Below are 23,501 nucleotides of genomic sequence, written 5' to 3'. Positions count from 1 at the left end.
TGCTCTCTCAAAGAGACAGACAGTCCGGACAGTTGCATCTGGTGGCTTTCCTGTCTAAAAAGCTGAGCACTGCGGAAATCAACTACTCTGTCGCTGAAAAAGAATTGTTGGCCATCAAGAAGGCCTTCCAGGAGTGGAGACACTACTTGTGGGGGGCCCATCATCCTATCACAGTGTACTCCGACCACAAGAACCTACAATACATGAAGACGGCTCGGCTCCTCTCGCCAAGACAGATGCGATGGATGCTGTTTTTCGCGGAGTACGATTTTATCATCACTTTCCGTCCAGGCTCAGACAACCGGAAAGCAGATTCTTTGTCGAGACTCGGAGAGAGCGAGGCGACTCAACAAAAACACCAGGAAGCGATCGTGACTCCCGAGAAGGTCCTATGTGTGATCACAGTGGAGAAGTTCGTGGACCAGGTCAGAAACAGTCGGTCCCATACGCGGTGGCAACGATGGGCGAAGCAAGACCCCTGTCGGGCCCTCAAGCACGGAGTTCCGTTGCACGAGAACAAGTTGTTTCTGCCCAATCATGAGCTTCGATTACAGGCGTTCAATTGGTGTCATGATGCGGTGTTGGCCGGGCACCCTGGAAACAAGAAAACGCTCCTTCTGGCTCAGCGACACTTCTGGTGGGAAGGCATGAAAAAGGACATAGAACTATGGGTATCACAATGTGAGACGTGTGCTCGAGCCAAGGGAGAACACAGTAAAGCAAGGGGAAGATTACAGCCATTGCCCACGCCTTCCCAACCATGGCTCACCATCAGTTTGGATTTCGTCCTTGGTCTACCCAAGGACCAGGGGTATTCGGCTATACTCGTTGTGGCAGACAGCCTTACAAAGATGGGGCATTTTATTCCGTGTAAAAATCTTCCCACGGCGGGGCAACCGGCGCAGCTACTCTTGTCACAGGTGGTACGATTACACGGACTTCCAAGAGTCATCATCTCCGACAGGGGGCCTCAATTCATAGCACGATTCTGGCGTATGTGGTGCAAGGCCCTCCACGTAAACACCGCGCTGTCCACCAGCTTCCACCCACAGACAGATGGACAAACAGAGCGGTTGAATCAAACGCTGAAAAAATTACTTCCGCTGCTATTCGGCGGAAGCTACAGAATCCTGGGTGTCTTTGTTGTGGTTGGCCGAGCTGTCGTACAACAACACCTGGCATAGCTCTATTAAAGAAACACCTTTCAGGGCCAATCATGGCTTTCACGCCTCTACGCTGCCACTGGTTATTCCAAGGGAGGTGCAAAACCATCCGACAGTGATGGCGCAGGTCGGAACCCTCTTGAGGATACATAAAAAGATACAAGCCAACCTCGTTCAAGCCAAAAGACAATACAAGAAATGGGCCGATCGTCACAGACAAGAGGGGCCAGTCTACCAGGAGGGGGATCGGCTATGGCTCTCCACGAAGAACATCCGCTTCCGTTGGCGCAGCATCTTCCATCCCCGGTTCATAGGACCTTATACAGTGGTACGCAGAATCAACCCCGTAGCATATAAATTGAAACTGCCTGCCTCGTTGCGGATACATCCAGTATTTCACTGTGGGCTACTGAAGCCAGCAAAGAACGCGAAACGCAGAGCCCCACCTCCGATCGTAAGGGAAGGCCGGCTGGAGTACAAGGTGAAGCGCATCTTGGACTCCCGAAATCGCCAAGGGCGATTATGGTATTTGATCTCCTGGAAGGGGTACCCACCGAAGATGACTCTTGGGAGCCATACACAAATGTGCACGCCCCACGGGCAGTGCATCTCTTTCATTCTCGCAATCCAGGGAAACCAGGATCAAGGAGGCGCATGGGAGGGGGGCGTACTGTCAGGGTTTGAACAGCCCGTGCGCCTACGTAGTTCAGAGCAGAAAGCCTAGCGGAACTACGAGTCCCATGAAGCCCGGGCGAGGGGCGGGACCAACATCGATATAGGCACGTTGTACGTGATTTTGGATTCCGGAGAGTTCATGGAAGCCGCGCGGCTGCTCGGCACCTCAGCGTCCCTTCCGAGGTGTACCTCGCGACTGTTCGCTCGTTCCCATTCATTGCCCTAGGTTCTCTGGTGAGAGGACACTTCCTTGGAGATGTACCGGAGGAGCGGAACTCTTCCGGCTCAAAAAGACTCGTGTTCTTGGCTGAGGGGTGAAGGACGCGGTGAGAGGAGACACCGCAAACACCGCAGAGAAGGACATTGACGAACTCTTATCTGGAGACGGACCAGAGAAAATAGCCGTACAAGAAGACTTTGTCCCTGAGAACTACAAGCCAGCTCAGGTAAGCCGTGGAGGTCAAAACGGCAGCCTGGGCCTTTGTTTATATTTCCTTTATTTTGAACTTAGACAAGAAAGGCCAACTTGGCAGCCAGTAGGTGGAGCCGGCCGAAAACTAACCAGTACGAGACATTGTCGTCTGGGTTGTGACAGGGTTTTGAACTAACCGCAAACAGAGCAGGGATGTTTGTCCAGAAGGGGGAGCCGTATCGGTATCGGGGAGAGCCCTGAAAAGAAAGGGTTTCTAGACAATTCCCCTGTGAGACTTCTGAACTTCACCCGAACAATAAGGAGACCCCCATCAGCTGTTTGAAGCAGTTCTTTATCTTTCTTTCTATGATTTCGAGGGGGTGTGGTGTCGGGTACGTATGAGGGTGAGGAAGTTGTTTGGCAACATGGGACTGAATGGACAGGCGATGAGACGTTAATCTTCTGTGGTTTGGTTTTGTATAGATGGTTGCGCAGCAGAAAGTGAGAGACGTATCTTACAGGATAGAGGAACCATCGGCAGTGAATACCTTGGCAGGTAGGGGAAAAGGAATAGTGAGAAAATATGAGAGTAGTCCGTAAGTTATAGGATGTTAATTGCATGTTGTTTTTCTTTCAGGTTTCCCTTTCCCCCGCTGCACCTACCCTACCCTTTCCCTCGCTTGATCGCCTCAAACACTCTGGAGATAACTTAGTCAGAGTTTGGGGATGTCAGGAGGTGGACCCCTTTGAGCATCGCCCAGATCCTGAGGAGAACTTTGAATCGTGACAGTAACAGCTGGAAATTTTATTTGTGAGGACAATATAAGAAAATGAGCTGCTTTGCTACATGCGCCTAACTCGGGAATATAACAATAGGCTTCTGCTTTACCTTTGCATCCTTCAGCTCTTTAGTGCTTCTCCTTTATGATATGTTGGAACTTCTGATTTACACTTCTTAAGAAGTGATTTTGTTCTCATGTGTATGCCAGTATGAGGAACCCACTGGTTAAGACAATCTGTATACTAATTTGGCCACCAAAAACATACTACTTTCCCAAGTCAATATTATTATAAATGCTGCTTTTAATGAAAAGGGCTTCAGTTTCACCAGCCTATTGCATGCCTGGCTCATCCTACAGAGGAATAACCACTATTCATTTCAGACATCCTCTGTGGCTACTTGATGTGTTCCGAAAGAAGAAGTCTTCTACCTTACCCCCTCTCTGTTTCTGTGACTGCACTGTTGAACTGGTGATAGGAGCTCAGATTCTATATGGAATACTTTATCCCTTAAGTACAAAAGAACACCAAGTGCCCAAAGACTACCTTGAGGAAAATCTATGTTAAGCTCTCACGGTCAATCTTCTTTTCAAGTAAAGACCTCCCGATACTTTTGATCAAAACCAAGACGAAAATTCCATCCTCGTATTGATTTAGAAGAATTGAATATGACCACAATATGGAATAAACATCAAATAACCTGGATTTCAGTCATCCTAGATCATGTAAAGGGTGCACAGGTTTTCAATTAGCAAGCCATGAGAGGAGGTACTAACAATTCGGTTCATATTACTGAAGGTGACTAATGGCAAACAGCCTTTAAAACCCAATGTGGCCTCTCTGGGTACTTGATGTTGCATTTTGGTCTTTGTAACACACTGGTGGTGTTTAACAAATTTCTTTAATGACGTTATCAGGGACATGCTTGAAACATTTGCCGGCATGCTAATATTCCTTACTAATGTGGATGAACATTGCAAACATGTGATCAGGGTTTGGCCTACAATTAAGAAATAGTCATTGCTAAGGCTTATACATTTCTGATTGCAGCAACCAAGATTACCATCCTAGAATTTAGATCACCGATCGGGGCATCCACATGGATCCAACTAAAGTAACAGTGTTTAAAAAATAGCCCATTCCTCGAAATATGAGGAGTGATTAACATTTACAAGAACATTATTAAAGATTTTAATAATACAGGAATTTCCTTCTCTTTGGGACTTTCTCAAGAACAGGCCTTCTTGACGCTTAAAGATGCATTCACTACAGCTCCAGTGTTGCAGCATCCAGATGATAGGCAATATTTATTCATTGGGAGAGATGCATCCTCATCTGCTATTACAGCTATTCTCATACAGCATCATCCAATAACCAGCTGCATTACTTCCCACTTCATGTTACTGCCACACTCAGCAGACAAAAACTGCACAATACATATCCTAGAGCTGCTAGCCATCAAGGAAGGCTTTAGCATGTGTCAACATCACAGAGACAAGGGGCGATTGATTGTTTGGACACATCAAAAAAAGTATTTGAAATAAAAAACAAATATGAATCCAAGAAATGTTTTTTGGTTCCCTGTTCTTTTCTTGTTTTCCAAATCACATCATATATTGATTGTCCTGGAAATCAGCGCAGTACGTCAGATGCACTGTCCTGTCAAAAAGAGATACACCTAATCCTCCTCTAGAGTGAGAAAAGATCCTAGCTATGCCTCCTTATTCCACGTAACCATGAGCCACCTGTAATGACACAGAACAGATCCAGAATGATCCCAAAAATAGAGGTAGAGCTGAAGGTTTCTTAATAAATGCTGACTCAATATATGTACCCAAAAAAGATGCTCATGGAGAACTTCAGCTCTATTGCCATAATGCTCCTATTATATATTGGTCTTTCAGGAATGTAGAAAATCGGTAATTCTGTTAGGTAATGCTTTTGGTGGCCCCACTAGAATCTAGATGTACATAATTATGTCCATGAATGTATCATCAAATGCAGTAAAACTCCAACCATTTAGAATTCCAACAACCACTAACCATGGAAAAGAAACCCAAGTCATATCTCTCTACAGATTTTATTTTAGATCTTCCTAAAGCTGATGAACACACTTTTGCCCTGGTGGTGGTAGACTACCTAATAAAGGCTGCACATAATGGGCCTGACATAAAAATCTTTTTAATAGTTATGGCTCCTCTGCTTCACTAAATATGAAAGTTTGTGATAGTTAAAGATCTTTTTTTGTTTCCTGAAGACGTTTATAGTTTTTGAAGCGTTTTCTGGATCAGTAAATGGGTTAAGAAAAGGATTACTAATTATAATTTGGAAGGGAGTGTTATGGGTGCCCCTTCCGAACTGTGATTTATGTCAATTGGTTGCGATCATACTTTCGTCACAAATCATTAATTAATTACCAACTCCCAAGTTGGAAGGGCAACTTATTTGCAAAGGGGTTCATTTTGGACTTTTCCCCTTTGTGAATGCTGACCACTGTCAACTCTCAGTAAACCTTTCTTAAAAAATTAACATTTTAGGCCTGCTTAACAAAGTTAAACTTAAACTTTTGTGTAAATTTATGATTTGTTTGCAGTTCACAAAGCAATTTTATGAGTAGGATCTTTATAACTACAGAGTCTCCTTAAAATTGCTTTGCATATTTAAGTTTACCTTTGTGAATCAGGGCTTTTCTTTTTTAAAAGCAGTCTTGTTTCCTTGATGGAAAATGGAGTGCATTTTTAAAAAATGTTTTCTCTATTTAAACACAAACACACAGCGTGATCTGCTGAACTTTGCAGGCCACTATTCCTGGGATTGTGGAAAAAACACGGGGGGTTGCAAATCGTGAGCTTCATGATGAAAATTGATTAGGCAGGTCGTAATGCAAGCCCCTGTGATTCACTATTTTATGAACCGACCATTTTGAACATAGTTCGCTTTGCAAAATAAGATTGGATTTGCAAAAAGACCGTGCATAATCTAGTACCACTCTTTGTGAATGTAATCTTTGTGCATCAACCCCTTTATTCCTCAGACAAAAATCCTGACTGCTCCTGAACGTGTTCCTAATTTGAAATACATTTTCTTCTTGCATGGTCCACCTGAGAATATCATAACAGAAAAACAGACAAACTAATGGGGCTACAGCTGTGTTGACTCACTTGTGACCAGCGAAAACAAGTTCTTTAGGGAACTTGTATCACTCCCTAGGGGTACCCCGACCAAACCACTCCTTAGCGACTTTGGTAGGCGCTCAATTAGAGATCTAGCCACCCTTCGCCCTCTGTTATATTGGGCGCGGTTGTGGCGAACCCCTGAGCTCTCTAACTATGTTGAAGGGCTCAGGGAGGTCATGAACATGCAAGGAGCCCATAAAATTGAGTGGCTCGCAAATACAAAAAAACTTCTGATCGCAACCGGCCTTACAACCGTTTGGCCAGTGGGGGCACCATTATCGAAGGTGGAAGTTAAGCGAGCCTTCTGGGCTTGGGTGGATGCTTCGGAACAAAGAGATCCCAATATTGGAAGGTTGACAGAGGTTTTCTATCAACATAAATCCACTATCCTTTTAGAACCATACCTTGATTTTATCACTAAGCCCAAGGATAGGTCGCTTTTTATCCAGTTTAGGTTTGGGACGCTTCCATTACGTAATCATACTAGCAAGTGGAAACCCCCCCACAAGACCCTCCCTGACTGTCCATTCTGTCCTGGTGCTACTGAAAACGTTTCTCACTTCTTCTTTGCATGCCCAGCCTATCTACTACCTAGGACGAAATGGCTTAGACCCGTCTGGTTACTCCTAGGAACAAGGGATCACATTGTCGCCATGCGAATCCTTAAAACTACTACCAACACCACTTTAGTTTGCGGGGTGGCCAAATTTTTAGGTTGGGCATGGCTAATCAGGCAAAGACTTATCAGTTTTAATTAAATCTTTTAAACTATCGTTCTTAATTCCCAAAGCTGTGAAATTTAATACATTTTTTAGATATTTATTGCATATCCCAAATTGGATCTTTCTTACGACATGTTTTAAAAATAATGAATTTGTAATTGTTTTTATGCATTTTGTGCTTTTATGACATCACGTGTCGAAATAAAGCTTTGTTGATTGATTGATTGACAAACTAATTTTTCATTTTAGAACCAACCTAGTATAGATCTTTGTGCATCAGGCCCTTTATTCCTCTGATATATATCCTGACTGCTCCTGAAAGTGTTCTTAATTTGAAAAACAAATTCTACTTGCATGGTCTACCTGAGAATATCATAACAGATAAACTGACAAAGTTAATTTTTCATTTTAGGACTGACCTGGTATAGTACTTTGGCACCAGGCACTTCATACCAACCAGTTAACATCTATAATATGATGGCCAGACATATGGGTTAATCCATGGAGGCGTATTCTAGATGCTTCCTGATGGACCACAAAGAGCAATAACTTGTTGTTAATCCTTTGAGGAGTATTCTATATGCTTCCTGATGGATCACAAAGAGCAATAACTTGTTGTTAATCATGGAGGAGTATTCTAGATGCTTCCTGATGGATCACAAAGAGCAATAACATGTTGTTAATCCATGGAGGAGAAGTATTCTAGATGCTTCCTGATGGATCACAAAGAGCAATAACTTGTTGTTAATCCATGGAGGAGAATTCTAGATGCTTCCTGATGGATCACAAAGAGCAATAACTTGTTGTTAATCCATGGAGGAGTATTCAAGATGCTTCCTGATGGATCACAAAGAGCAATAATTTGTTGTTAATCCTTTGAGGGAGGAGTATTATAGATGCTTCCTGATGGATCACAAAGAGCAATAACTTGTTGTTAATTCATGGAGGAGTATTCTGGATGCTTCCTGATGGATCACAAAGAGCAATAACATCTTGAAAATCCATGGAGGAGGAGTATTCTAGAAGCTTCCTGATGGATCACAAAGAGCAAAAACTTGTTGTTGCTTTAGAAATTCTATAACAACAGCTACCTACACAGTTCTATACGTTTCCCAACGTTCTATTACACTCATGGATATCATCTTCACATCAGGCCAGAGGAATTGACTCCATTCACAGAGCTTGCAGAACACGCAATTCTACAGACACTTCCTCAGACTCAATGAAGTGTTGTCCAAACCCTAATGAAAGCTTAAGCAGACTACAAGAAGTCTGCAGACAGACATAGACTGTCCAGCGGCAAATAAAAGGACAAAGATACAGTTTATCATCAAAGACCCTGCCCATTCCTGCCTCATATCCTAGATTCACGTACCAGATTGTTTATTCTTTTAAGCTGACGAGGTCATTGGTTCAACTTGATGTACCAGTCATTAGGGAAATGCACACTCAGTGGTACATATTAAGAAAGCTGCATAGATTTGTAAGGATCTTCAATCAGATGTTTTCATACCTGGCACTCCAGAGTAAGAGGGCAAAGCCATGCTTGGCTCCCATAGACATAAGCGACTGTTGCAGTACCTAGGGGCCTGGACGGGGGTATGACATTTTGGACCGCTTGTGGAAAACAGGTAATTTTATCTATGTCCTTCTATTAGTACATTTTTTCACCACTGAATTCACCATTAATCATGGGCAGTCACGCTTGCAAGGTTCAGGTATTCTCTGGGTTGAGGTAACTGCCAGGATCAGCAGAACTTACACACATTACGGTCCTACACACTCCTCTGTGAGAACTGTCTGACAATAAACAGAGTGCTCCTCTTATCATAGATTAGGTACAAGGCAGTGTCACTGGTCGTTCTGGCAGACTGGGTGTTTGAGGTTGAGTTAGCATAATAGCACAGATCTAAGCCATAACAATAAAAAGCATTTCCATGCACTGGTCAATGAGACTCAAGCATGCATCAGCACTTTTGGGATACCATTGGCAATAGCAGCATAAGACGGGACCGGTTTCATTAGACCGTGCATTAGCAACAGCAGTTGGAGGGCTACTCTTATGCTAAATAACATGCATTCTTCATGTCCCTACACCTTTGTGATTTTGTTCTTGTGATGCATTTTTCCACAGTAGGGAGTTTTTACCTTACCTTTGCATACTACAGCTCTTGGTCACACCTCCTTGATGACCTATTGGGATCAGCAAATGAAACTGCTTAGCAAATGACTGTTTCTGAGATGATTACAGTGCTCCTTCTTCATAAGCAGACCCAGTTTAACCTCCCAATTCACATTACACTGGCATTAGCCCTGCCCCTAAAACAATGTCAGGCAGCCAAAACGACGCCAGTGCAGGGACACTGGCAGTAATGTGCTGTATTGTTCTAATATACACTGCATTCCTGCCCTTTCCCTGTAACACAACACAGAGCAAGGTGACTTGCTGCGCTGTGTTGCATTATTTTGTTATAAATAGGGCCCTAAGTGGTTTGTGTGAGTGTGAATGAGGTTGTGAGGGTGTTTATGGTCTTCAATTTGCAGTGCCACGGATGAGTCAGGGCCCTTATTGAATAGGAAGAAGTGGATGATGGTACAGATGCTGAGTAGAACACCCACAGCAACACCTATGGAACGCCCCTTTCATGTAGAGTAATGTGTGAAAGGGACCCATATTTACAAGGCCAAGAAAAGTCACGCAGGGTGACTTTACATAGCCTTGTAGATATGGGCAAGCCCATTGCGCCGCCGGTGTGTCAATAAAAGGGAAGCACCGGCGGAGCAATGGGCTTGTAATCAAGGCCAATAGTTACTTGCATTTGAATAGCACTAATCACCATTGTTACGCTATCTTAGCTTAATCTCTGTGTGGGGCCCCTTCATGTGCAATATGGAAAGGCCATCAATCGAACTGGAGGAGTCATTGTTTATTCGAATCTCTTGCTAGTTAGTGTGGTGTTTTATGTGTACGTGTGAGTGCGCCCAAGTGTTAGATTTTTCTCTTGATTGGGTGTGGGGATCAATTGTCCATTGCAAAGCTAACTCTAGCACTTTAGAATTATGTGTCACTTCCCAGGTAGTTGAGGTTATGATAAATAACTGTGGTTGTGATCTTGTATTACGTTTATGTTACTTTTAGCTGTATATTTTTATTTTGCATTTTGATGTGGTTCCAAATAGTTCTGTAAATTTTGCAGCACTTTAACATATGTATGGGTTTGATACTGCGTGGTGAGCATGAGGGATATAGCAGTAAGGGCATTCTTTCTAGTGTGTGATGTCTAAGTATGACCAATTACAGGTGAGTTTGGAATGATGATGTGTGGTCTTGTTGTTGGGTCTAGAGTGCTGTTGGATATACATAAAAGTCTAAATGTGAGTTATCTGCGTGGTGTTGGTTGCATGTAGTACGGACTGTACTAAATGTAGGTTTGTCCGTCTATTCTACGTTTAGAGGAGAGACTAGTCAAAGAATAAGTGACTATTCTCTAAAACAAGAATCACTGTATATGTTAGGGTGATGATGGGTGCTACTTTCCTAGGGTGAGCTGTAAGCCTTTGTTGTCAAAGGGATAAAGCAGAAGGCGAAATGCTTATGTTTTGGTTATTCAGACTTTACTGTCCCTGGTGCACAAATCCCACAGTGGTCATATGGCTAGTGCCAATCCAGAAATAAATACAGAATAATTAAATACTTCAATGCATTGGTTGCTCTTCTTTTGACCATGGGGTATTCAATATACAGAAATCTGACATGGGTAACCAATTTTCCGATATATGAAACATATCTTTATAGCATTTCTATAGTGTTGTCAGCCATAATTATATTACCGAAACACTTCCTTAATAAGGGATCCTTTCTTATGCTTGATATGCCGGTATTTAAACAGGTATCCAAAGGAGGAGTGAGAAAACGAGAGAGAAAATAAATTGCGGGCCCCATTTACAAGCCCATTACGCCACCGGTGCGTCACTTTTTCTGATGCACTGGCGGTGTAATGGGCTTGCCCATATTTACAAGACCAAGTAAAGTCACCCTGCGTGACTTTCATGGCCTTGTAATTATGGCCCCCTTTCACGCATTACTCTGCGTGAAAAGGGCGTTCCATCAGTGATGCTCTGGGTGTTCCCACGCAACATCCATGGAACTTGACTCATTCCTAGATTTTCAACATTTGTAAAGCTGGAAATGCGTCAAAATCCAACGCCTCCCCAGGGAAGTCATAGGAGTGGCACAATGATGATAAATACTTTCATTTCTTCTAATTTGTTCCTCTTTCTATATGTGATGCATTCTGCAGCATGCATAGAAAAAGGAAAATGCCATCAATTATTGCTTTTGTGCAGGAATGTCGGCCTGCACAAAACAATCATCCCCGCAACACGGGCACCCTTACAACATGACGCAATGGTGCCTGCGCTGGCGCATGGCAGCCAATTGTGTGCCAGCGCCTAGGGGAAAGCATATTGATGTTCTATATTGTTGTTAATGCGACCCATCCCTGTGCTTTTAAAATGAAGCAGTTCGGCGTTGCATAATGGCTTGCGGCGCTGCGCTGTGTAATTTTGTAGTAAATGAGGCCCTGTATATGTGTGTGTGTGTTCGTGCGTACATGCGTGCATGGGTGGGTGTGTCTGTGTGTGTGTGTGTGCGTGTGTGTGTGAGCGCAAAAGACAGGCACTCTATGAGTGATTTACAGTTGACAGGAATTGGGTCTATCAGTTGTATAAAATTAAAAGAAGACTGTTAGAGGGATTTTAGGCCCAGGGGAATCCCAGGGAAGTAAGAGCCCACTGGGGCCACAGCTAGCTGCCTCTGTTTGAATGATGTGGCTGTAATACCTGCATAGCGACATGCCGCAGCGGGAGATAGTGAAGATGGAGCTGGAGGCGCCTGAGCAGTGGAATTGGGTTTTCCTGGCATTCATCCTGCGCCTGCAAGGATGAGTTGTTGGAATGGTGCCATTTATCCAAGGGTGGTTTCCTTGGAGCAAAGGAAGCTATGTCTAATAGGAAACACATTCCACTCTCCCAGCAAAGGAACCGCTGCGGTCTAAAGTTTCATCTTTCACATTCTTCTGGAGCAGAGTTCAAACCTAGAAAACAGCCCCACTTAACCACCACACAAGCTTGATATAACATTGTTTTGGCATTACATTATTTATATTTTTTATAGTACTTTGAATTTTAACTCCCTCCTTTTCTGCCTCTTTTCTTCTTTTGGACAGCGGCGCTTACCCTGCTTTCTGTCCTGTCGTTCATACTTACCCTGTAGCTTCTCTTCCCTCTTTGTCTCAAGTGCCTCCATTTCTCTTTGCAAGGATGTTGACTACTCAGGGGTAGCAACTGCTACTTTTAATTTGTCCTATTGTCCTCACTTCAAAGTGTTCTTAGCAGTCATAAAGGCAGCAACAACAACAGAAAGAAACAAGCATTTGCAATGCAATAGATCTCGCATTTCAAGAATTTGAGCTATTACCAATGTAAATGACAATGTCTTTTATTTATGTGTTTTGAAAACCTGCAAGCAGTGCCTAAACACGCACTTTGTGCTTATAGTCCTTGCTTATTAACAGCAAGGCTGGCAGTAAAAGAGGCGCAGTTACTGTCTGCCTTGTTTCTCATAAGCAACGACTATAAGTACAAAGTATAAATACAATTAGTCGCTTTGAAATGTGAAACAATAATTATTTTATTAATTCCAGATTAGGTTGTACTCTATGTGGAGCTGATGAAGGGAAATTTATAGAAGGTCTAATATAAAGGAGATGTGGTAGGTGCAGTACAACAAGCTGCGCCTAGATGTCCCAAGTGAGCAAGGCACCAGCACTGCTTGTCTAGGTGCAGTACAATAAGCTGTGCCTAGATGTCCCTAGTGAGCATCATAAACATTGAAGATATGGTAAATCCACCCTACCCATAATGCATTGCATGCAAGACAGTACCAAAAGTACATTCAAATAGCTATGTCCATGTATACAATTAGTAGCTTTGAAATGTGACAAAATAATTAATATATTAATTCCAGATTAGGTTGTACTCTGTGGAGCTGATGAAGGGACATTTACACAAGGTCTAATATAAATTAGATGTGGTGAGCAAGGCACCAGCACTGCTTGTTTAGGTGCAATACCATAAAACTGTGTTCTGTTTAAAGCCCATTTAGAAAATAGTGTTCTGTGGCACTACCACAAGCTTTTTGGTGAAGTTCGCTTCTCGGCCTTTTGGCTAAGATCAAGTGTAGTATCTGTTCTTATCAGTTTGAACGCGCAATTTTTGCGCAAGTAAAACTTGATTTTGACAGTGCTATGACTTCGACTTGGAAGTGAATAAATTTGCTTTATGCAAATTTATGCAAATTTTCGCGACGGCCCGACGTGCTTTTAATTAAGCCGGAGGAAGGACACCAGAGTGCTGGTGCCTGTTGGTTCACTAGGAACACAAAATAGAACCCCCAAGGACCTGTGGTCAGCGTTAGAGCTTAGGGAACGTTACGCTCTCTCACTCTCTCTTTCCTGGCGTTTGGGTGGACTAATGCTGGAGGCCTAAAAAACCTCCTAACACCCTTCACAGGCCTGTACAGTACCCAGATCTTTGGTAAGGGGATTTATGCTTAGGTGGCAACACCTATAACCCTGCCTTAGCTCTAGGGAGTGACTGGACAGTGTTTCTTTGCACTGCAGACCATTGTGGTCTGTTGGGAGACACCCCAGGCATCCAGGCGGAGGACCCAAGGTAAAGCGGTAAACCCGGCGGTAACCCAGAAAAATTACCGATAGACCCAAAATCCTCCAAAATGGAAGAAATGGACACTGGAGCCCCAGTGAACATCCCAGACGGCATCCCCTCACCGGACGCCCAGAACCCCAACCCCCTACCCCCTGGGGAGAATGGCCCAAGGGTAAGTAAGGGCGCACCTGCAGAAGCAGGCACCAGCGCTGGGAAGGCTGGTGCCCCAAAGGCCTCAGGGCCTCAGGCCCCAGGGCCAAAAACCCCCGGACCCAAAGCCCCAGGGCCAAAAACAGGTGCACCTGAACCCCCCAAAGCTGCTCAACCAGGGACCGGAGGGAAAGGGGAGGCAGGGACCAGGCAAGGGACAGCCCCCGAACCCTTCAATGGGTACAACGTCACCCACAGGCACGCCCAGGTCATGCGGTGGGAGTTAAAAGATAAAGCAGGGGCCGTACTGGAAAGATCCTCGTTCTTCAGTAAGGTTCTCGAACCAGCAGGGGTCCCAGTGGCAGATGTACTAAGCTGCCAGGCTTCAGCCTCAGGCATGATCTTTCTCCTGAGCTTTGTCACCCAAGCCCTCTTCAGGAAGTACTGGGATCTCTTCCAAGCAAAGGAGAAAGAGGCACCCTACAGCAAGTTCACCCTGACGGCAGGAGTGGCGCCAGAGACCTCAGAGAAGAGGGTGATGGTCGAGATGACCAACCCGCACATTCCAGACAAGGACATCGCGTCGCTTCTCATGAGATACGGCACCCTCCTGACGGGCCCCACAAAGGTCAGAGACGACGCCGGAGTCTGGAACACGACCTGGCGAGCGACCATCGACCTCCACAGAGACCCTAAAGGGAGGGACGGATTAAAGCACCCACCGGCAACCTTCTACCTAGGCGCGGACGAGGGGAAGATCCGTTACACGGGTCAACCTTTCACCTGCAGGAAATGCGAGGGAGTGGGACACGCCGGGAAAGACTGCCCCAAAAAGTTTTGCAGGATCTGCAAGCAGTCTGGACACGACGCAGGCACATGCAAGGGGATCAGGATCTGCAACCTCTGCGGAGGGGAAGGCCACTCTTACTACCGATGCCCCAAGTCGGACCTGCCAAAGAGTTACGCAGCGGCCGCCACATGGAACCCAACCTGGAGACACACCAGACCAAAAGTCTCCCCGGCAGCCAACGCACGACTAAACACCCTCCTGGCAGAAGCCAGAAACGAGGCTGCCAAACCACCAGCAGCACCCAGGAAGGGAGACAAGGGAGGCCACGTTCCTGTGAACCCGATACCCACAGGAACAGGCCCGAAGAACCCAGAAGACCCCAAGGCGGGACCAGTCGCAGCAGAGGACCCAACACCACCAGCTGAGACGACACCGCCCCAGGAGACACACCAACCCAGGGGAGGCCCCGAGGACGGAGCACCACAAGGAGCCCCGCCAGAGGAAGCCCCAGCGGAACCAACCCCAGCGCCGGAACCAGAGGTCAAGGAAGTGGCGACGGAGGTAGATGATGACTCTGCAAAGGCAAAAGGGAAGCAAGAGAGGAAAAAGAAAAAGAAGAAAACGAAGGGGAAACCCGATGACAGCAGCGGAGACGAGGACGACAGGCTCCAGGAGTCGTGGAGCCAGGTCCGATCCCAGACGCTGCACCAAAAAGCCACAAAGGACAGGGAGGAGGCGAAGGAGCAGAGACGCACCAGCGCCAGAATCCACAGGGCGGCCTCGCACGGAACACCACAACCCGGACCCAAGCCGGAGACATTGGAGGAGGGGACAACATCAGAGAAAGCCCCCCAGCGAGCCAACGCCCACAAAAGGAAGATGCCGGCCAGAGAAGACTTCCTGGTCAGCAAGAAGGTGAACACAGCGGGCACCACCGAGGAAGAGGAAGACAACGCCGACGCCGTCATCCTCGTAAGCGACACCGAGAGTACCGGGAACAACGCAGAAATGGAAGATGAGGAGGAGGACAAGGAGTTAGTGGAAATCCATTCGGTTCTCCAACAACTCCACCATCAACTCTCCATGGTGGCACCACCACCGGTAACAGCGCAATGGACCCCAGAAGTAGGAACAGAAGTGTCCATTGAGAGCACCGAGCATGCCCCAGAGGAAAGGGGAGAGCAGAACCAACAGGGGGTCCAAGACCCAAGTGAAGCACCCCAGGGCCTTCATCCCCAGTAGGTTCGAAACCAGATACTGACCGATAGCGCGGAGACAATGGCGATATCATTGTTCACCCTAAACGTCAGAAGCATGAAGGATCAGGTCAGGCGGGTCGGCACGTTGCGCTTCCTGGCCACCCAGAACCGAGATATCTGCTTTCTGCAGGAATGTGGGATTCCGTACGCCCAGTCGTACAGCCAGCTCGAACGGCAGTGGACGCATGGGCCGTCTTTCTGGTCTGGAGGAAACGATTGCAAATCGTCTGGAGTGGCCATTCTAATCAGGGGAAGGCAGTTCACCGTGGACAAGGTCACCGAGCAGGTCAACGGCAGAGTGCTGGTCGTGGACGGCTCGTGGGCTGGTGAGCCCGTTAGGCTCATCAACGTCTATGCCCCCCCGGAGAAGAATGAGCGACTCGAGACGTTCAGGGTGCTCAGGATGCAACTCGTGACCTCCAGAACCATTCTGATGGGTGGTGATTTCAACTGCATAGTAGAGCTGGATGGACGCAGTGGGTCTGGCTCTGCAGGGATGGACGTGACGTCCAGGCTGTTGGTGGAAATGATAGGCGAGGCGTCCCTCCATGACGCCATCGGGTGCATGGGACCGAACGCCAGGAATTATTCCTGGAGTAGGCCGGACGGATCCGTGCGTTCACGGATCGACTTCCTATTCACCTCCCCAACAGTAAAGCCTGGGCGAAGCTCCATGGTCGCCGTCCACTTCTCTGACCACAGAGCAGTCAGTTTCGAGGGGGAACTTACAGGGAAGTTCCCCGCCGGACCAGGATCGTGGAAACTGAACTGCTCCCTGCTGGAAAACGAGGAGTTAGTGGCGAACCTCAGAACCGCGTACATAGAGTGGAGGGACATGAAGGACCTCTTTCACTCCGCCAGCGAGTGGTGGGAATGGGTGAAGGCCAGGTTCCGAAGCTTCTTCCAGGATGCAAGCTGAGCTGCTGCACGGGAAACAAAGAGGACGTTCAGGAAACTGCAGAGCAAACTGCAGAACCTGTACGAACTCGAGCTTGGGGGATGGGACGTGGGTGACGACTTGGAAGACACCCGAAAGGAGCTCGCAGAGCACTTTGGGGTGGAATCTAAGAAAATCATCTTCAGGACCAGAACCGAGAACCTAGAGAAGGACGAGAAATGCAACTCGTTCTTCTTCAAGAAACTTCACTCGACCCACACACCGCTGGTTGAGCTTCGGGACTCGGAGGGCAACCTCCAAGGGGAGAAGGAGGAAGTCATGAAAGTCGTTACGGACTTTTACGGCGAACTCTACTCACCAAAGTCGTCAGAGAGAGACCAGGCGGACAGTTTCCTAGGGGGGATCTCGAAGACACTGGGTCCGGAGGAGAGAGAGGGCTTGAACGCGCCCTTCACCCTGGAAGAGCTGCACTTGGCCGCGACGACCTCCAAGAGAGGCAAGACGCCCGGAAACGACGGTCTCCCAGTGGAACTTTATGTCGAACTGTGGGATCTGATCGGACCGGACTTGCTAGACCTCTACGAGGAAGTGGCGGGCAAGGGTAGTATGCCACAATCCCTGCGTGAAGGTATGATAACACTCTTGTACAAGCAGAAGGGAGAGAGAGAAGACCTCAAGAACTGGAGGCCCATCTCCCTCCTCAATGTGGACTACAAGATTCTCGCAAAGGTGATGGCCAACCGCCTAAAGAAGGTAATAGAGAAGATAGTCCACCCTGACCAGTCCTGTGGGATACCGGGACGGCAGATTGCGGACAGCCTGGCCCTGGTCCGGGACACGATCGAGTACGTCAAGGGCCGCAAGGTCCCGACGGCCTTGGTCAGCCTGGACCAGGAAAAGGCGTTCGACCGCGTCTCCCATGAGTTCATGGACCGGACACTCAGAGCTCTGGGACTGGGCGACTTCTTCTGTGACGTGGTGAAAACAATGTATAGAGACATCTCCAGCACGGCATTGGTAAATGGCTGGAGAACCGATCCGTTCCCCGTCCTGTCAGGGGTAAGGCAGGGCTGCCCGCTCTCCCCCCTCCTGTTCATCTGCGTGATCGAACTCCTCGCCGAACGCATCCGGCAAAACAGCAACATCAGAGGAGTGAAGGTACCAGGGAGCGGAGGACGAGGAGAAGTGAAGTGCTCCCTCTACATGGACGACGTCTCCGTATTCTGCGCAGACGGACCGTCTGTGAAGGAGCTAGAGAGGACTTGTATCGAGTTTGGGAAGGCGTCTGGAGCTAAGATCAACAGCGCCAAGTCAGAAACCCTGCTCTTCGGTCACTGGACCCCGACCCGAGACCCACTGCCATTCCCCATTAAGCAGGACTTCATGAAGATCCTTGGAGTCTGGTTCGGCGGAGACGGTGCAGCGGAGAAGACCTGGGAGGAAAGACTAGCAAAGACGAGACAGAAGCTGGGACTCTGGAGCCTCCGGAAGCTGACGATCGAAGGGAAGTCTTTGGTCCTGCGGAACGAGACCCTGCCAGTGCTCCAGTATGTCGCCCAGGTATGGCCAGTGCAGACCAGAACAGCTAAGGCCATCACGAGAATGATCTTCTACTTCATCTGGAACTCGAAGATGGACAGAGTGAAGAGGGCGGTGATGTTCAAGACCCACGACAAGGGAGGCAAAGGAGTGCCGGACATCGCCACCATCCTGAGGGGGACCTTCGTATGCCACTGCGTGAGGAACACCCTGAGGTCCAAAGATGAAAGTCACGCCGGCTTCCTGATGGCCCGTTTCTTCCTACTGCCAACATGGAGGCGCCTGGGATGGGCAGAGTGGGTGAGCTCCGTCCCGTACAACTGGGAGACCCCGTGGTTCTACAAGGAAGCGGAGAAGTTTGTGCGAGAGTACGGCTGTGAGGCAGTTCGCCCCGTCATGTGGACTCCAAAACTTCTCCAACGCCTGATACGAGCAAGAGAGATCAGTGAGCCGATCGGCTCCCTCCCTTCAGCCACAGCGGATCACGTGTGGAGAAACGTTGCATCCAAGCGCCTGACAAACCAGCACAAGGACATTGCATGGATGGCCATCCAAGGAGGTCTCCCCGTGAGAGCCTTCATGCACGCAAGAGGCCTCAACCGATACAAGTCCTGCCCGAGAGGGTGCACCGTAGACGAGACAACATACCATCTCTTCTGGGAGTGCACGTACGCGCAGGACCTGCTGAAGGCCCTAGGCACGGAGCTTAGGGCCTGGATACCTACGACCTGCATCACTGCTGACTCTGTGATGTATGGACTGTTCCCAGGGACACATGCACTAGAAAACCTCCAGAGTTGCTGGAGGCTCCTGTGTTGTTTTAAAGATGTTCTCTTGTTTTCCAGAAACCGCCTGGTAGTGGGGAAAAAGGAGACATCGACCCTGGCATGCCGTAAAATGATCCACAGCCTTCTGCGTGACTACGCAGCACTGGACAGACCAGATGGAGACAGTGACGACGAAACCTGAGGACCCAAAGGGGTCCCCTTGTACCCTTACACGGGGGGGGGGCCTGGAAGGCTCAGGCAACGACGGCGACGACAGCGGACCCAAAGGGGTCCCCAAACCCTTAAATGGGGAGGGGGGCCTAGAGGGGCCACTAAACTGTTTTTCTTCTTTTCTTCCCTTCAATCCAGGAACCAGTTTGGCAACGGGAGAGAGGAGTGGGAAGATGAAGACAGGTAAAGTAAATGTAAAAATTTACTGTATGTATTTGACTAACGTGACCTTTTCCCTTCACAGGTTAAAGGTCAACGGGATAGCTTGCGCACTTGTTGCCAAGTTTGTTACCAACGACTGACGAGCAAAAAGGGTGTTGTGGAAGGTGACGATTGATGTATCTGAACCAGAAATGACGCCCTGACACGGAAAAAAAAAAAAAAAATCTGTTCTTATCAGTTTGAAAGCGTGATTTTTGCATTAGTAAAATTTGATTTTTACAGTAATTACCACTTTGAAGTGAATACATTTGCTTTATGCAAATTTTGATCTCAGCCCATAGTGCTTTTAACTAAGCAAGAGGAGGGGCGCCAGCGTGCTGGTGTCTGTTTGTTCATTAGGAACACAAAACACAACCCCCAAGGACTTGTGGTCAGCGTTAGTGCACCGGACATGTTACGCTCCTTACATTTCTTTCTTTACTGGTGTTTGCGTGGACTAATGCTGGAGGCTGAACATACCTCCTAACACTTTTCACAGGCCTGTACAGCACCCAGACCTCTGGCAAGGGGATGCTTAGGTGGTAACACCTATAACCCTTGCCTTAGCTCTAGGACATGACTGGGAGTGTTTCTTGCACTGCAGACTATTGGGGTCTGCTGGGAGACACCCCAAGTACCTAGGCGGAGGATCCCAGGCGACAACGGTAAACTGACAGTAACCCAGAAATTACCAGTAAGCCCCAAATCCACCAAATGGCAGACAAAATGAACACTGGAGCGCCAGTGACCATCCAAGACGGCACCCCAAAACCAGATGGCCCGAAGCCCACCCATCGGCCCCCTGCAAAGGGCGGCAGGAGGCAAGTAAGACTGTACCTCCAAAACCAGGCACCAGCACTGGGAAGGCTAGTGCCCAGAAGGGCTCAGGGCCTATGGCAGGTACACCTGAAAACCCCACTGCTGCCAAACCAGGGAGAAAGGGGATGGGTGAGGACTCAGGTGACCAGGCAAGAGACCACCCCCAACCCTTCAATAGGTACAATCTCACCCACAGACATGCCCACGTTATGCGGTGGAAATTAAAGAACAAAAAGGGCCCCAAGCTAGACCAAGACCTGTTCTTGAGCAAGGTCATCAAGACAGCTGGGATCCCAGGGCAAGATGTGCTGAGCTGCCAGGCCTCAGCGTCAGGATGGAAATTCCTTCTCAGTTTTGTCACACAGGTCCTCTACAGGAAGTACTGGGAGTTCTTCCAGGGGAAGAAGGAGGAAAAGCCCTATGCGGAATTCGCCATACTGGCATGGTGGGAACCGGCATCGACGGAGAAGAGGATCACAGTTGAGATGACCAACCCCCACATTCCCGAAAAGGACATTGTGTCACTCCTCCAACAGTACGGGACCATCAAGACAGGACCCACCAAGCTCAGAGAAAGCAAAGGAACCTGGAACATGACCTGGGAAGCGATTGTCAGCCTCCAAAAGGACCCGGCATCAAGGGACAGCCTGCGACACCCACCAGCGAGCTTCTACCTAGTAGCCGGTGAGGGAAGGATCAAATACCAAGGACAACCCTATAAATGCCAGAAGTGCCAAGCCGTGGGACACAGAGGTAAGGAATGCAGGAGAAGTTCTGCAGGATCTGCAAACAGAATGGACACGAAGCAGGCACATGCAGTTGGATCAAGAAGTGCAACTTCTGCGGAGGAGAGTGTCACACCTACTACCAATACCCCAAGTCTGACCTGTCAAAGACCTATGCAACGGCATTAGTAGGAACCCCAGCCTGGAGACACACCAGACTGTTGGTATCCCCAGCAGACAAAGTCAAGCTGAACACCCTCCTGCAGGATGCCAAACTACAAGCGGCCAAAACACTGGAAGCACTCAGGAAGGCGGAACAGAAGGGCAAGGCCAGAAGGGCCCAACACCCCCAAGACCAGGCCCAAAGAACACAGAGGGCCCCAAGGCAGGACTAGCTACAGCGGAGGAATCAACGCCACCAACTGGGATGGCACAGGCCAAGGAAGTCCATCATCCTGAGGGAGCCCCCGAGGAAGAAGCACTACAAGTGGCCCCACCCAAGGAAGACCCATGGTCGCCATCCACTTCTCTGACCACAGAGCAGTCAGTTTTGAGGGGGAACTTTCAGGGAGGTTCCCCGCAGGGCCAGCATTGTGGAAACTGAACTGCTCATTGCTGGAAAATGAGGAGTTTGTGGCGAGCCTCAGAGTTGCGTAAGTAGAGTGGAGAGACATGAAAGACCTCTTTCACTCCACCAGTCAGTGGTGGGAATGGGTGAAGGACAGGTTCTGGAGCTTTTTCCAGGATGCAAGCAGAGCTGCTGCACGGGAAAAGAAGAGGTCTTTCAGGAAGCTGCAGAGAAAATTGCAGCAACTGTATAAACACGAGCTTGGGATGGGACGTGGATGACGAACTGGAAGAAACACGAAAAGGGCTCACCGAGCACTTCAGGGAGGAATCTAGGAAAATCATCTTCCGGACCAAAACTGAGAACCTCGAGAAGGACGAGAAATGCAACTTGTTCTTCATCAAGAAACTTCACTCAGCCCGCACACCGCTGGTAGAGCTTCGCGACTTGGAGGGAAACCTCCAAGGTTTGAAAGAGCAGGTCATGAGAGTCGTAACCGACTTTTATGGTGAGCTTTACTCGCCAAAGCTGTCAGAGAGAGCCCAGGCAGATAGTTTCCTGGAGGACATCTCGAAGACACTGGGTCCAGAAGAGAGAGAGGGCCTGAACGTGCCTTTCACCCTGGAAGGGCTGAACATGGCTGCTACGACCTCCAAGACAGGCAAGACTCGTGGAAATGACGGTCTCCCAGTGGAACTTTATGCGAACGGTGGGACCTGATCTGGCCAGACTTGCTGGACCTCTACGAGGAAATGGTGGCAAGGGCAGTATGCCGCAATCCCAGCAAGAGGGTATGATAACTCTTTTGTACAAGAAGAAAGGAGAGAGAGTAGACCTCAAGAACTGGAAGCCCATCACTCTCCTTAATGCGGACTACAAAATTCTTACGAAGGTGATGGCCAACCGCCTAAAGAAGGTAAGAGCGAAGATATTCCACCCAGACCAGACTGGTGGGATATCGGGTCGGTAAATTGTGGACAGCCTGGCCCTGGTCCTGGATACGATCGAGTACGTCAAGGTTCCGACGGCCTTTGTTGGCCTGTATCAGGAAAAGGCGTTCGACTGCGTTTCCCAAAAGTTCATTGAACGGACACTCAGAGCACTGGGGCTGGGAGACTTCTTCTATGATGTGGTGACCACAATGTATGGGGATATCTCTAGCACGGTGTTGGTTAACGGCTGGAAAATCAACCCCTTCCCCATTCTGTCAGGCATCAGGCAAGGCTGTCTGCTCTCCCCTCTTCTGTTCATCTGTGTGATTGAACTGCTCGCCAAAAGCATCAGACAGAACAGGATCGTCAGAGGAGTGATAGCCCCAGGAAGCAACGCAAAGGGCGAAGTGAAGTGTCCCCTGTACATGAACGACATCTCAGTCTTCTGCGCAGAAGAACCATCTGTGGGAGAACTGGAGAGGACTTGTATCAAGTCTGGAAAGGCGTCAGGAGTGAAGATCAACAGCGCCAAGTCGGAAACCTTACTCTTCGGACACTGGACCCCTACCAGAGACCGATTGCCATTCCCCATCAAGCAGGACTTCCTGAAGATCCTTGGAGTCTGGTTCGGCGGACAATGTGCAGCGGAGAAGACATGGGAAATGAGACTGGCGATGACAATGCAGAAGCTGGAATTCTGGAGCCTTCAGAAGCTGACGATCGAAGGGAAGTCTTTGGTCCTGCGGAATAAGACCTTGCCAGTGCTCCAGTACATCGCCCAAGTGTGGCTTTTGCAGTACTGCACGGCCAGGGCCATCACGAGAATTATCTTCTACTTCATCTGGAGTACAAAGATGGACAGGGTTAAGAGGGCGGTGATGTTCAAGACCAACGACAAGGGAGGCAAGGGTGTGCCAGACATCGCCATCATCCTGAGGGGAATCTTCATGTGCCACTGCGTGAGG

At 48.2% G+C, this 23,501-nt stretch overlaps 2 pseudogenes; both read left to right on the top strand.

Annotated features, from left to right (window-relative positions):
- Positions 1-13,136: 13,136 nt before the first annotated feature.
- Positions 13,137-13,292, top strand: LOC146784133 (U2 spliceosomal RNA; annotated as a pseudogene).
- Positions 13,293-16,382: 3,090 nt separating this feature from the next.
- LOC146784132 (uncharacterized) lies at positions 16,383-19,262 on the top strand (annotated as a pseudogene).
- Positions 19,263-23,501: the final 4,239 nt, after the last annotated feature.

The sequence above is a fragment of the Triturus cristatus genome, chromosome 11 (assembly GCF_964204655.1).
Source record: "Triturus cristatus chromosome 11, aTriCri1.1, whole genome shotgun sequence".
Classification (NCBI taxonomy): Eukaryota; Metazoa; Chordata; class Amphibia; order Caudata; family Salamandridae; genus Triturus; species Triturus cristatus.
Note: the sequence above shows the minus strand (reverse complement) of the source record. Positions and strands in the feature narration are given on the sequence as shown.